The 12437-nt window shown below is 44.3% G+C and overlaps 9 non-coding genes and 1 pseudogene across 9 annotated transcripts; all 10 read left to right on the forward strand.

The window, feature by feature from the left end:
* Nucleotides 1-924: 924 nt before the first annotated feature.
* On the forward strand, nucleotides 925-1043 carry LOC125734594 (5S ribosomal RNA). Its single transcript, XR_007393900.1, has one exon. It is a non-coding gene; the product is annotated as a 5S ribosomal RNA (ribosomal RNA).
* A 1076-nt stretch (nucleotides 1044-2119) lies between these two features.
* LOC125731952 (5S ribosomal RNA) lies at nucleotides 2120-2228 on the forward strand (annotated as a pseudogene).
* A 1076-nt stretch (nucleotides 2229-3304) lies between these two features.
* Nucleotides 3305-3423, forward strand: LOC125735081 (5S ribosomal RNA). The gene has a single exon (XR_007394380.1). It is a non-coding gene; the product is annotated as a 5S ribosomal RNA (ribosomal RNA).
* A 1077-nt stretch (nucleotides 3424-4500) lies between these two features.
* Nucleotides 4501-4619, forward strand: LOC125737253 (5S ribosomal RNA). Its single transcript, XR_007396519.1, has one exon. It is a non-coding gene; the product is annotated as a 5S ribosomal RNA (ribosomal RNA).
* Nucleotides 4620-5693: 1074 nt separating this feature from the next.
* LOC125733499 (5S ribosomal RNA) lies at nucleotides 5694-5812 on the forward strand. The gene has a single exon (XR_007392843.1). It is a non-coding gene; the product is annotated as a 5S ribosomal RNA (ribosomal RNA).
* Nucleotides 5813-6887: 1075 nt separating this feature from the next.
* LOC125735139 (5S ribosomal RNA) lies at nucleotides 6888-7006 on the forward strand. Its single transcript, XR_007394437.1, has one exon. It is a non-coding gene; the product is annotated as a 5S ribosomal RNA (ribosomal RNA).
* Nucleotides 7007-8084: 1078 nt separating this feature from the next.
* LOC125735140 (5S ribosomal RNA) lies at nucleotides 8085-8203 on the forward strand. The gene has a single exon (XR_007394438.1). It is a non-coding gene; the product is annotated as a 5S ribosomal RNA (ribosomal RNA).
* Nucleotides 8204-9281: 1078 nt separating this feature from the next.
* LOC125734386 (5S ribosomal RNA) lies at nucleotides 9282-9400 on the forward strand. Its single transcript, XR_007393700.1, has one exon. It is a non-coding gene; the product is annotated as a 5S ribosomal RNA (ribosomal RNA).
* Nucleotides 9401-10478: 1078 nt separating this feature from the next.
* LOC125728661 (5S ribosomal RNA) lies at nucleotides 10479-10597 on the forward strand. Its single transcript, XR_007389245.1, has one exon. It is a non-coding gene; the product is annotated as a 5S ribosomal RNA (ribosomal RNA).
* A 1079-nt stretch (nucleotides 10598-11676) lies between these two features.
* LOC125735885 (5S ribosomal RNA) lies at nucleotides 11677-11795 on the forward strand. Its single transcript, XR_007395169.1, has one exon. It is a non-coding gene; the product is annotated as a 5S ribosomal RNA (ribosomal RNA).
* The last annotated feature ends 642 nt before the right edge of the window (nucleotides 11796-12437 follow it).

A 12437-nucleotide genomic window follows, 5' to 3' on the forward strand; every position in this document is an offset into this window, starting at 1 on the left:
TAATTCTAGGTGCTGTAAGCTGGTCGTGCCTTTATTCCACCAGGGCACGATCATCTCACAATCTTGAAGACTGTCACTCCCCATTCACATTTTACAACTTATTGTTAATAATAAAGAGACAGCTTTTTACACACAGTTTTAAACAAAGTACTGATATAATTCCTCTTCAACTCACCGCTTTGTTTTCTATGCAAAAACCACTTCGCCACAGAAGACTTGATATTTTTGGCATAGCAAGGTCTGCTCTTCTCCTCCTTTCAAAACTTGCTAAAAGCTGTATTTAAAAGAGCAGGTTGGCCGGGGTAATTCACACCCTTCAATGCCAGATTAATGTTTAGGTTAGTGGGAATCACAGAGGAATTAGGGATGGAAACTTCTTTGCTGATGGTAGAAGCGGTCTGGTGAATTTTTAGAGAGAAGAGGCCGTCGATGTTTCAATGTAGAAAATTGTTCTGGCTGCAGCCTGCAGTATGGACTTGTTGGTGTGTGTAGCTCCCAGTGTTCTGACAGCGTAACGTTTTGGGGAAGCATGTGATTCAACAGCTACCAGTGGGCTTCGCGCGGCAGAGATTTTGTGGCTGTTAGCGGAGTTGATTACAGAGGGTCGTTAAGAGAAGCCTGCATGCGGTAGGCAAAGGAGTAATGTTTGCCGGCGGGGGACGTGCGGCGATTAACCTGTGCGGTAGTGAAAAGGAGTTAAAGAGAAGGAAGTGTGCGGATGCGGAAAGAATGGAATAATTGTGGTAGGCTGCCGGCTGAGTAGTTTGGTGAATGTTTGGTGTGGGTCCGGCGCTGCCGATTGGATGGTGGTGCTGCAGTGTGAGTCAGATAAAAAAAAAAAAAACCAGGAGTAGAATCCAATGGGACTAACTGGCATGTATAGACGCGTGTAATGCAAAAGGGCTGTTTTTGGTAGCTTCTCACGCTTATGGCCATACCACCCTGAACACGCCCGATCTCATCTGATCTCGGAAGCCAAGCAAGGTAGGGTCTGGTTAGTACTTGGATGGGAGACCTCCTGGGAATACCAGGTGCTGTAAGCTTTTCTCACTTTTACTTTATACAGGGGGCGCTCCACTTCACGATTAATTTAAATCTAGCACTCCCCTTCCATTTTACTATTTTATATATATATTTTTTTTCTCTCTTTCATAAAGCCAGCTTTTAGAAACCGTTTTACTCTAAATACTTCCTGGTAATTCTAGGTGCTGTAAGCTGTTCGTGCCTTTATTCCACCAGGGCGCGATCTTTTCACAAACTTGAAGACTGTCACTCCCCATTCACGTTTTACAACTTATTGTTAATGATAAAGAGACAGCTTTTTACAAACAGTTTTAAACAAAGTACTGATATTATTCCTCTTCAACTGACCGCTTTGTTTTCTATGCAAAAACCACTTCGCCACAGAAGACTCGATATTATTGGCATAGCAAGGTCTGCTCTTCTCCTTTCAAAACTTGCTAAAAGCTGTATTTAAAAGAACAGATTGGCCGGGGTAATTCACACCCTTCAATGCCAGCTTAATGTTTAGGTTAGTGGGAATCACAGAGGAATTAGGGATGGAAACTTCTTTGCTGGTGGTAGAAGCGGTCTGGTGAATTTTTAGAGAGAAGAGGCCGTCGATGTTTGAATGTAGAAAATTGTTCTGGCTGCAGCCTGCAGTATGGACTTGTTGGTGTGTGTAGCTCCCAGTGTTCTGACAGCGCGACGTTTTGGGGAAGCATGTGATTCAGCAGCTACCAGTGGGCTTCGTGCGGCGGAGATTTTGTGGCTGTTAGCGGAGTTGATAACAGTGGGTCGTTAAGAGAAGCCTGCATGCAGTAAGCAAAGGAGTAATGTTTGCCGGCGGGGGACGTGCGGCGATTAACCTGTGCGGTAGTGAAAAGGAGTTAAAAAGAAGGAAGTGTGCGGATGCGGAAAGAATGGAATAATTGTGGTAGGCTGCCGGCTGAGTAGTTTGGTGAATGTTTGGTGTGGGTCCGGCGCTGCCGATTGGATGGTGGGGCTGCAGTGTGAGTCAGATAAAAAAAAAAAAAAGAACATTAGTAGGATCCAATGGGACCAACTGGCATGTATAGAGGCGTGTAATGCAAAAGGGCTGTTTTTGGTAGCATCTCTCGCTTACGGCCATACCACCCTGAACACGCCTGATCTTGGAAGCTAAGCAGGGTAGGGTCTGGTTAGTACTTGGATGGGAGACTTCCTGGGAATACCAGGTGCTGTAAGCTTTTCTCACTTTTACTTTATACAGGGGGCGCTCCACTTCACGATTAATTTAAATCTATCACTCCCCTTCCATTTTACTATTTTATATATATATTTTTTTTTTTCTCTCATTCATAAAGGCAGCTTTTAGAAACCGTTTTACTCTAAATACTTCCTGGTAATTCTAGGTGCTGTAAGCTGTTCGTGCCTTTATTCCACCAGGGCGCGATCTTCTCACAAACTTGAAGACTGTCACTCCCCATTCACGTTTTACAACTTATTGTTAATGATAAAGAGACAGCTTTTTACACACAGTTTTAAACAAAGTACTGATATTATTCCTCTTCAACTGACCGCTTTGTTTTCTATGCAAAAACCACTTTGCCACAGAAGACTCGATATTATTGGCATAGCAAGTTCTGCTCTTCTCCTTTCAAAACTTGCTAAAAGCTGTATTTAAAAGAACAGATTGGCCGGGGTAATTCACACCCTTCAATGCCAGCTTAATGTTTAGGTTAGTGGGAATCACAGAGGAATTAGGGATGGAAACTTCTTTGCTGGTGGTAGAAGCGGTCTGGTGAATTTTTAGAGAGAAGAGGCCGTCGATGTTTGAATGTAGAAAATTGTTCTGGCTGCAGCCTGCAGTATGGACTTGTTGGTGTGTGTAGCTCCCAGTGTTCTGACAGCGCGACGTTTTGGGGAAGCATGTGATTCAGCAGCTACCAGTGGGCTTCGTGCGGCGGAGATTTTGTGGCTGTTAGCGGAGTTGATAACAGAGGGTCGTTAAGAGAAGCCTGCATGCAGTAGGCAAAGGAGTAATGTTTGCCGGCGGGGGACGTGCGGCGATTAACCTGTGCGGTAGTGAAAAGGAGTTAAAAAGAAGGAAGTGTGCGGATGCGGAAAGAATGGAATAATTGTGGTAGGCTGCCGGCTGAGTAGTTTGGTGAATGTTTGGTGTGGGTCCGGCGCTGCCGATTGGATGGTGGGGCTGCAGTGTGACTCAGATAAAAAAAAAAAAAACAGGAGTAGGATCCAATGGGACTAACTGGCATGTATAGACGCGTGTAATGCAAAAGGGCTGTTTTTGGTCGTGTGTCTCGCTTATGGCCATACCACCCTGAACACGCCCGATCTCGTCTGGTCTCGGAAGCTAAGCAGGGTAGGGTCTGGTTAGTACTTGGATGGGAGGCCACCTGGGAATACCAGGTGCTGTAAGCTTTTCTCACTTTTACTTTATACAGGGGGCGCTCCACTTCACGATTAATTTAAATCTATCACTCCCCTTCCATTTTACTATTTTATATATATATATTTTTTTTCTCTCATTCATAAAGGCAGCTTTTAGAAACCGTTTTACTCTAAATACTTCCTGGTAATTCTAGGTGCTGTAAGCTGTTCGTGCCTTTATTCCACCAGGGCGCGATCTTCTCACAAACTTGAAGACTGTCACTCCCCATTCACGTTTTACAACTTATTGTTAATGATAAAGAGACAGCTTTTTACACACAGTTTTAAACAAAGTACTGATATTATTCCTCTTCAACTGACCGCTTTGTTTTCTATGCAAAAACCACTTCGCCACAGAAGACTCGATATTATTGGCATAGCAAGTTCTGCTCTTCTCCTTTCAAAACTTGCTAAAAGCTGTATTTAAAAGAACAGATTGGCCGGGGTAATTCACACCCTTCAATGCCAGCTTAATGTTTAGGTTAGTGGGAATCACAGAGGAATTAGGGATGGAAACTTCTTTGCTGGTGGTAGAAGCGGTCTGGTGAATTTTTAGAGAGAAGAGGCCGTCGATGTTTGAATGTAGAAAATTGTTCTGGCTGCAGCCTGCAGTATGGACTTGTTGGTGTGTGTAGCTCCCAGTGTTCTGACAGCGCGACGTTTTGGGGAAGCATGTGATTCAGCAGCTACCAGTGGGCTTCGTGCGGCGGAGATTTTGTGGCTGTTAGCGGAGTTGATAACAGAGGGTCGTTAAGAGAAGCCTGCATGCAGTAGGCAAAGGAGTAATGTTTGCCGGCGGGGGACGTGCGGCGATTAACCTGTGCGGTAGTGAAAAGGAGTTAAAAAGAAGGAAGTGTGCGGATGCGGAAAGAATGGAATAATTGTGGTAGGCTGCCGGCTGAGTAGTTTGGTGAATGTTTGGTGTGGGTCCGGCGCTGCCGATTGGATGGTGGGGCTGCAGTGTGAGTCAGATAAAAAAAATAAAAAACCAGGAGTTGGATTCAATGGGACTAACTGGCATGTATAGACGCGTGTAATGCAAAAGGGCTGTTTTTGGTCGTGTCTCTCGCTTTTGGCCATACCACCCTGAACACGCCCGATCTCATCCGATCCCGGAAGCTAAGCAGGGTAGGGTCTGGTTAGTAGTTGGATGGGAGACCATTTGGGAATACCAGGTGCTGTAAGCTTTTCTCACTTTTACTTTATACAGGGGGCGCTCCACTTCACGATTAATTTAAATCTATCACTCCCCTTCCATTTTACTATTTTATATATATATTTTTTTTTTCTCTCATTCATAAAGGCAGCTTTTAGAAACCGTTTTACTCTAAATACTTCCTGGTAATTCTAGGTGCTGTAAGCTGTTCGTGCCTTTATTCCACCAGGGCGCGATCTTCTCACAAACTTGAAGACTGTCACTCCCCATTCACGTTTTACAACTTATTTTTAATGATAAAGAGACAGCTTTTTACACACAGTTTTAAACAAAGTACTGATATTATTCCTCTTCAACTGACCGCTTTGTTTTCTATGCAAAAACCACTTCGCCACAGAAGACTCGATATTATTGGCATAGCAAGTTCTGCTCTTCTCCTTTCAAAACTTGCTAAAAGCTGTATTTAAAAGAACAGATTGTGCGGGGTAATTCACACCCTTCAATGCCAGCTTAATGTTTAGGTTAGTGGGAATCACAGAGGAATTAGGGATGGAAACTTCTTTGCTGGTGGTAGAAGCGGTCTGGTGAATTTTTAGAGAGAAGAGGCCGTCGATGTTTGAATGTAGAAAATTGTTCTGGCTGCAGCCTGCAGTATGGACTTGTTGGTGTGTGTAGCTCCCAGTGTTCTGACAGCGCGACGTTTTGGGGAAGCATGTGATTCAGCAGCTACCAGTGGGCTTCGTGCGGCGGAGATTTTGTGGCTGTTAGCGGAGTTGATAACAGAGGGTCGTTAAGAGAAGCCTGCATGCAGTAGGCAAAGGAGTAATGTTTGCCGGCGGGGGACGTGCGGCGATTAACCTGTGCGGTAGTGAAAAGGAGTTAAAAAGAAGGAAGTGTGCGGATGCGGAAAGAATGGAATAATTGTGGTAGGCTGCCGGCTGAGTAGTTTGGTGAATGTTTGGTGTGGGTCCGGCGCTGCCGATTGGATGGTGGGGCTGCAGTGTGAGTCAGATAAAAAAAAAAAACCAGGAGTAGGATCCAATGGGACTAACTGGCATGTATAGACGCGTGTAATGCAAAAGGGCTGTTTTTGGTCGTGTCTCTCGCTTATGGCCATACCACCCTGAACACGCCTGATCTCATCCGATCTCAGAAGCTAAGCAGGGTAGGGTCTGGTTAGTAGTTGGATGGGAGACCACCTGGGAATACCAGGTGCTGTAAGCTTTTCTCACTTTTACTTTATACAGGGGGCGCTCCACTTCACGATTAATTTAAATCTATCACTCCCCTTCCATTTTACTATTTTATATATATATATATTTTTTTCTCTCATTCATAAAGGCAACTTTTAGAAACCGTTTTACTCTAAATACTTCCTGGTAATTCTAGGTGCTGTAAGCTGTTCGTGCCTTTATTCCACCAGGGCGCGATCTTCTCACAAACTTGAAGACTGTCACTCCCCATTCACGTTTTACAACTTATTTTTAATGATAAAGAGACAGCTTTTTACACACAGTTTTAAACAAAGTACTGATATTATTCCTCTTCAACTGACCGCTTTGTTTTCTATGCAAAAACCACTTCGCCACAGAAGACTCGATATTATTGGCATAGCAAGTTCTGCTCTTCTCCTTTCAAAACTTGCTAAAAGCTGTATTTAAAAGAACAGATTGTGCGGGGTAATTCACACCCTTCAATGCCAGCTTAATGTTTAGGTTAGTGGGAATCACAGAGGAATTAGGGATGGAAACTTCTTTGCTGGTGGTAGAAGCGGTCTGGTGAATTTTTAGAGAGAAGAGGCCGTCGATGTTTGAATGTAGAAAATTGTTCTGGCTGCAGCCTGCAGTATGGACTTGTTGGTGTGTGTAGCTCCCAGTGTTCTGACAGCGCGACGTTTTGGGGAAGCATGTGATTCAGCAGCTACCAGTGGGCTTCGTGCGGCGGAGATTTTGTGGCTGTTAGCGGAGTTGATAACAGAGGGTCGTTAAGAGAAGCCTGCATGCAGTAGGCAAAGGAGTAATGTTTGCCGGCGGGGGACGTGCGGCGATTAACCTGTGCGGTAGTGAAAAGGAGTTAAAAAGAAGGAAGTGTGCGGATGCGGAAAGAATGGAATAATTGTGGTAGGCTGCCGGCTGAGTAGTTTGGTGAATGTTTGGTGTGGGTCCGGCGCTGCCGATTGGATGGTGGGGCTGCAGTGTGAGTCAGATAAAAAAAAAAAACCAGGAGTAGGATCCAATGGGACTAACTGGCATGTATAGACGCGTGTAATGCAAAAGGGCTGTTTTTGGTCGTGTCTCTCGCTTATGGCCATACCACCCTGAACACGCCCGATCTCATCCGATCTCAGAAGCTAAGCAGGGTAGGGTCTGGTTAGTAGTTGGATGGGAGACCACCTGGGAATACCAGGTGCTGTAAGCTTTTCTCACTTTTACTTTATACAGGGGGCGCTCCACTTCACGATTAATTTAAATCTATCACTCCCCTTCCATTTTACTATTTTATATATATATTTTTTTTTTTCTCTCATTCATAAAGGCAACTTTTAGAAACCGTTTTACTCTAAATACTTCCTGGTAATTCTAGGTGCTGTAAGCTGTTCGTGCCTTTATTCCACCAGGGCGCGATCTTCTCACAAACTTGAAGACTGTCACTCCCCATTCACGTTTTACAACTTATTGTTAATAATAAAGAGACAGCTTTTTACACACAGTTTTAAACAAAGTACTGATATAATTCCTCTTCAACTCACCGCTTTGTTTTCTATGCAAAAACCACTTCGCCACAGAAGACTTGATATTGTTAGCATAGCAAGGTCTGCTCTTCTCCTCCTTTCAAAACTTGCTAAAAGCTGTATTTAAAAGAGCAGGTTGGCCGGGGTAATTCACACCCTTCAATGCCAGATTAATGTTTAGGTTAGTGGGAATCACAGAGGAATTAGGGATGGAAACTTCTTTGCTGGTGGTAGAAGCGGTCTGGAGAATTTTTAGAGAGAAGAGGCCGTCGATGTTTCAATGTAGAAAATTGTTCTGGCTGCAGCCTGCAGTATGGACTTGTTGGCGTGTGTAGCTCCCAGTGTTCTGACAGCGTGACATTTTGGGGAAGCATGTGATTCAACAGCAACCAGTGGGCTTCGTGCGGCGGAGATTTTGTGGCTGTTAGCGGAGTTGATAACAGAGGGTCTTTAAGAGAAGCCTGCATGCGGTAGGCAAATGAGTAATGTTTGCCGGCGGGGGACGTGCGGCGATTAACCTGTTCGGTAGTGAAAAGGACTTAAAGAGAAGGAAGTGTGCGGATGCGGAAAGAATGGAATAATTGTGGTAGGCTGCCGGCTGAGTAGTTTGGTGAATGTTTGGTGTGGGTCCGGCGCTGCCGATTGGATGGTGGGGCTGCAGTGTGAGTCAGATAAAAAAAAAAAACCAGGAGTAGGATCCAATGGGACTAACTGGCATGTATAGACGCGTGTAATGCAAAAGGGCTGTTTTTGGTCGTGTCTCTCGCTTATGGCCATACCACCCTGAACACGCCCGATCTCATCCGATCTCAGAAGCTAAGCAGGGTAGGGTCTGGTTAGTAGTTGGATGGGAGACCACCTGGGAATACCAGGTGCTGTAAGCTTTTCTCACTTTTACTTTATACAGGGGGCGCTCCACTTCACGATTAATTTAAATCTATCACTCCCCTTCCATTTTACTATTTTATATATATATATATTTTTTTCTCTCATTCATAAAGGCAACTTTTAGAAACCGTTTTACTCTAAATACTTCCTGGTAATTCTAGGTGCTGTAAGCTGTTCGTGCCTTTATTCCACCAGGGCGCGATCTTCTCACAAACTTGAAGACTGTCACTCCCCATTCACGTTTTACAACTTATTTTTAATGATAAAGAGACAGCTTTTTACACACAGTTTTAAACAAAGTACTGATATTATTCCTCTTCAACTGACCGCTTTGTTTTCTATGCAAAAACCACTTCGCCACAGAAGACTCGATATTATTGGCATAGCAAGTTCTGCTCTTCTCCTTTCAAAACTTGCTAAAAGCTGTATTTAAAAGAACAGATTGGCCGGGGTAATTCACACCCTTCAATGCCAGCTTAATGTTTAGGTTAGTGGGAATCACAGAGGAATTAGGGATGGAAACTTCTTTGCTAGTGGTAGAAGCGGTCTGCTGAATTTTTAGAGAGAAGAGGCCGTCGATGTTTGAATGTAGAAAATAGTTCTGGCTGCAGCCTGCAGTATGGACTTGTTGGTGTGTGTAGCTCCCAGTGTTCTGACAGCGCGACGTTTTGGGGAAGCATGTGATTCAGCAGCTACCAGTGGGCTTCGTGCGGCGGAGATTTTGTGGCTGTTAGCGGAGTTGATAACAGAGGGTCGTTAAGAGAAGCCTGCATGCAGTAGGCAAAGGAGTAATGTTTGCCGGCGGGGGACGTGCGGCGATTAACCTGTGCGGTAGTGAAAAGGAGTTAAAGAGAAGGAAGTGTGCGGATGCGGAAAGAATGGAATAATTGTGGTAGGCTGCCGGCTGAGTAGTTTGGTGAATGTTTGGTGTGGGTCCGGCGCTGCCGATTGGATGGTGGGGCTGCAGTGTGAGTCAGATAAAAAAAATAAAAAACCAGGAGTTGGATCCAATGGGACTAACTGGCATGTATAGACGCGTGTAATGCAAAAGGGCTGTTTTTGGTAGCATCTCTCGCTTACGGCCATACCACCCTGAACACGCCCGATCTCATCCGATCTCAGAAGCTAAGCAGGGTAGGGTCTGGTTAGTAGTTGGATGGGAGACCACCTGGGAATACCAGGTGCTGTAAGCTTTTCTCACTTTTACTTTATACAGGGGGCGCTCCACTTCACGATTAATTTAAATCTATCACTCCCCTTCCATTTTACTATTTTATATATATATATATTTTTTTCTCTCATTCATAAAGGCAACTTTTAGAAACCGTTTTACTCTAAATACTTCCTGGTAATTCTAGGTGCTGTAAGCTGTTCGTGCCTTTATTCCACCAGGGCGCGATCTTCTCACAAACTTGAAGACTGTCACTCCCCATTCACGTTTTACAACTTATTGTTAATGATAAAGAGACAGCTTTTTACACACAGTTTTAAACAAAGTACTGATATTATTCCTCTTCAACTGACCGCTTTGTTTTCTATGCAAAAACCACTTCGCCACAGAAGACTCGATATTATTGGCATAGCAAGTTCTGCTCTTCTCCTTTCAAAACTTGCTAAAAGCTGTATTTAAAAGAACAGATTGGCCGGGGTAATTCACACCCTTCAATGCCAGCTTAATGTTTAGGTTAGTGGGAATCACAGAGGAATTAGGGATGGAAACTTCTTTGCTAGTGGTAGAAGCGGTCTGCTGAATTTTTAGAGAGAAGAGGCCGTCGATGTTTGAATGTAGAAAATAGTTCTGGCTGCAGCCTGCAGTATGGACTTGTTGGTGTGTGTAGCTCCCAGTGTTCTGACAGCGCGACGTTTTGGGGAAGCATGTGATTCAGCAGCTACCAGTGGGCTTCGTGCGGCGGAGATTTTGTGGCTGTTAGCGGAGTTGATAACAGAGGGTCGTTAAGAGAAGCCTGCATGCAGTAGGCAAAGGAGTAATGTTTGCCGGCGGGGGACGTGCGGCGATTAACCTGTGCGGTAGTGAAAAGGAGTTAAAGAGAAGGAAGTGTGCGGATGCGGAAAGAATGGAATAATTGTGGTAGGCTGCCGGCTGAGTAGTTTGGTGAATGTTTGGTGTGGGTCCGGCGCTGCCGATTGGATGGTGGGGCTGCAGTGTGAGTCAGATAAAAAAAATAAAAAACCAGGAGTTGGATCCAATGGGACTAACTGGCATGTATAGACGCGTGTAATGCAAAAGGGCTGTTTTTGGTAGCATCTCTCGCTTACGGCCATACCACCCTGAACACGCCCGATCTCGTCTGATCTCGGAAGCTAAGCAGGGTAGGGTCTGGTTAGTACTTGGATGGGAGACCACCTGGGAATACCAGGTGCTGTAAGCTTTTCTCATTTTTACTTTATACAGGGGGCGCTCCACTTCACGATTAATTTAAATCTATCACTCCCCTTCCATTTTACTATTTTATATATATATTTTTTTTTTCTCTCATTCATAAAGGCAGCTTTTAGAAACCGTTTTACTCTAAATACTTCCTGGTAATTCTAGGTGCTGTAAGCTGTTCGTGCCTTTATTCCACCAGGGCGCGATCTTCTCACAAACTTGAAGACTGTCACTCCCCATTCACGTTTTACAACTTATTGTTAATGATAAAGAGACAGCTTTTTACACACAGTTTTAAACAAAGTACTGATATTATTCCTCTTCAACTGACCGCTTTGTTTTCTATGCAAAAACCACTTCGCCACAGAAGACTCGATATTATTGGCATAGCAAGTTCTGCTCTTCTCCTTTCAAAACTTGCTAAAAGCTGTATTTAAAAGAACAGATTGGCCGGGGTAATTCACACCCTTCAATGCCAGCTTAATGTTTAGGTTAGTGGGAATCACAGAGGAATTAGGGATGGAAACTTCTTTGCTGGTGATAGAAGTGGTCTGCTGAATTTTTAGAGAGAAGAGGCCGTCGATGTTTGAATGTAGAAAATTGTTCTGGCTGCAGCCTGCAGTATGGACTTGTTGGTGTGTGTAGCTCCCAGTGTTCTGACAGCGCGACGTTTTGGGGAAGCATGTGATTCAGCAGCTACCAGTGGGCTTCGTGCGTCGGAGATTTTGTGGCTGTTAGCGGAGTTGATAACAGAGGGTCGTTAAGAGAAGCCTGCATGCAGTAGGCAAAGGAGTAATGTTTGCCGGCGGGGGACGTGCGGCGATTAACCTGTGCGGTAGTGAAAAGGAGTTAAAAATAAGGAAGTGTGCGGATGCGGAAAGAATGGAATAATTGTGGTAGGCTGCCGGCTGAGTAGTTTGGTGAATGTTTGGTGTGGGTCCGGCGCTGCCGATTGGATGGTGGTGCTGCAGTGTGAGTCAGATAAAAAAAAAAAAAAAAAACAGGAGTAGGATCCAATGGGACTAACTGGCATGTATAGACGCGTGTAATGCAAAAGGGCTGTTTTTGGTCGCGTTTCTCGCTTATGGCCATACCACCGTGAACACGCCCGATCTCATCCGATCTCGAAAGCCAAGCAGGGTAGGGTCTGGTTAGTACTTGGATGGGAGACCTCCTGGGAATACCAGGTGCTGTAAGCTTTTCTCACTTTTACTTTATACAGGGGGCGCTCCACTTCACGATTAATTTAAATCTATCACTCCCCTTCCATTTTACTAATTTATATATATATATATTTTTCTCTCATTCATAAAGGCAGCTTTTACACACGTTTTACTCTAAATACTGCCTGGTAATTCTAGGTGCTGTAAGCTGTTCGTGCCTTTATTCCACCAGGGCACGATCTTCTCACAAACTTGAAGACTGTCACTCCCCATTCACGTTTTACAACTTATTGTTAATAATAAAGAGACAGCTTTTTACACACAGTTTTAAACAAAGTACTGATATAATTCCTCTTCAACTCACCGCTTTGTTTTCTATGCAAAAACCACTTCGCCACAGAAGACTTGATATTGTTGGCATAGCAAGGTCTGCTCTTCTCCTCCTTTCAAAACTTGCTAAAAGCTGTATTTAAAAGAGCAGGTTGGCCGGGGTAATTCACACCCTTCAATGCCAGATTAATGTTTAGGTTAGTGGGAATCACAGAGGAATTAGGGATGGAAACTTCTTTGCTGATGGTAGAAGCGGTCTGGTGAATTTTTAGAGAGAAGAGGCCGTCGATGTTTCAATGTAGAAAATTGTTCTGGCTGCAGCCTGCAGTATGGACTTGTTGGCGTGTG

The sequence above is a fragment of the Brienomyrus brachyistius genome, chromosome 2 (genome assembly GCF_023856365.1).
Source record: "Brienomyrus brachyistius isolate T26 chromosome 2, BBRACH_0.4, whole genome shotgun sequence".
NCBI lineage: Eukaryota > Metazoa > Chordata > Actinopteri > Osteoglossiformes > Mormyridae > Brienomyrus > Brienomyrus brachyistius.